We start from the raw sequence: 2,152 nt of genomic DNA on the forward strand, positions 1-2,152 counted from the left end.
TTTCACTTTCCCTTAAGAAGCAACTACTTTTCTCCATCCGTTCAATAAGAAAATTCAGTCTCAACAGACATTTCATATTCCCTCTGTCAAACTTATGATAGTAAAACAGCTCTTCTGTTCAATTGTTATTACAGTTATTTCATGTACATGTGATCATAGTCAAAGATGTCTGCTGTGCTCTATCCTTTCTGCAGGAAATACAGAAAATAAGTCAACTTTCACATCTTTCTAATGCTTATAATTTAGTCCATTGCTCACACTCCTAAGCTTCTGTTTAAATTCTGTTTTTCTATTTACATTATTGATTTTTTTCTTTACCACTAATAATTTTTGCTGTTGCTGTTTTATCATATTCAAGAAAATCTTCCTTCTGAACCTCTTTAACAGTATTTCCTACAGACCAACAGCACTTGGAAATGTAATAAGCTTGAGAAATCTGAAAATAATACTCCTCCCACTCTTAATTTTTTAATATTTTTTTCTTTCTTTCTTTAAAAAATTGTTTTTGGCCATACCTCGCGGCATGGTATATTCCCCAACCAGGAATTGAAACTGTTCCCCCTGCCGTGGAAGAGCAGAATTTTAAACACTGGACCATCAGGGGAGTCCCACTCCTCCCATGTATATATAACCAAGCCTTGGGGAAATATTCTATGACCCTTTCCACTGTCTCAAAAAAGACATGCTTTCATCTAGAGAAAAACAAAGCTTGGAACGGTTGGCTGCCTACTGAACACTTCCATATGGAAGTCTGTGATTCCCAAATTTTCTGACTAGTAATGCATGTTGGCATCTGCTTATTGCATCTGGAGGCTGCTGGTAGTATACAAATTATATATATATATATATATATATATATCTTCATTTTCCTAAATAGTGTTTCCTTCCTTCGCCATAACTTTAGGTCAAAACTCTTTCTGTTTATTATTTCCAAAATATGTCCTCCTTCTACAATTCTACCGCCCTTCCCTGAATTATTCTAATAAACCAATTGTTAAAAGAGACCCCAACAGGATTTCTACACCAAGAGTGTTTCTATGAAGTTTTAGAAGCCCTTGGACCAGAGTTTTCTGAAATACAAACAAAATCATAAGGGAAGCCCACTACTATCATTTAATGGAACTGCTCATCACCACCACTCTTTAGTTCCACAGAGATCAGATGCACGTGTCTCTTTGAAGAGTAAGCAGTGGGTTCTAGGTCATAGGCAGCCCATTATGTCCTCACAGTGGTTTCTATTTTCCCAGTTAAACTCTGATTGATATGACATAATTTAATAAAAAGTGAGATTAAGAACCTAGGCTATCTGACCATTAGCCCTGTGCTTTTTATACAAATAAATAAATGGCACACTTATGACGGTAAGGAAATTTTCACCATCTTGGACATATATACACTACCCATGGCTAACTAAAATTTCACTTAGTACTAAGGGCAACTTAGATGTCATTCTAGTTCAGTGTCTCTTTTTACAGATGAGAAAACTGAGGTCCAGAATTATTGAGACTTTCCAGAATCACCCAGAGAGAATGTGCCATTGCCATAACACGGGTACAAATCTTCTGAGCTACATACAGAAATTATTTTACTTGATTAACACATTCACTTTCATATTACTACAAAGGAAGAAAGAATCTGGGGACCGGATACAAGAGAGGAATAGGTTCGGGTCTTGCTAAGAAAGGGAGGACAAATCCTAAAGATGCTGCCCTTTTTGAAGGAAATTAAGAGTAAAAGGAGGTATTAAGATTAACGCTGTCCTTTGAAATTGTGCCAACATAATTCACACACACACACATCAGTTCTTTATCAAAGCCAAGTCTGTTTGTGGGAATAAAATTATGAGTCTAACATGGCTTCCTTCTTTAGGATTGAAGAAACAAGTCTGTTTTGAATAGTGAAGGAAACTGTGAGGTATAAAAAAGTGGGGATGCTGATTTCCCTTCTGTGCCTGAGTAGGACACTGATCATCTGCACCCACTGTCTGGCAGGTGAAGAGTGGTGGGTGACTTGCTCATGTAAATTCTCCAGAGCACTGCCATTCAGGGTGGGAACTACAGATTCCCAAAGGGGAAGAAAAGATAAACTCAGAGTAATTTCAATACACGTAAGTTCCTAACAGAGAATTTTCTGTGGACAAATTAATATTATC

Source organism: Bison bison, unplaced genomic scaffold, assembly GCF_000754665.1.
Source record: "Bison bison bison isolate TAMUID 2011002044 unplaced genomic scaffold, Bison_UMD1.0 scf7180017864139, whole genome shotgun sequence".
Classification (NCBI taxonomy): domain Eukaryota; kingdom Metazoa; phylum Chordata; class Mammalia; order Artiodactyla; family Bovidae; genus Bison; species Bison bison.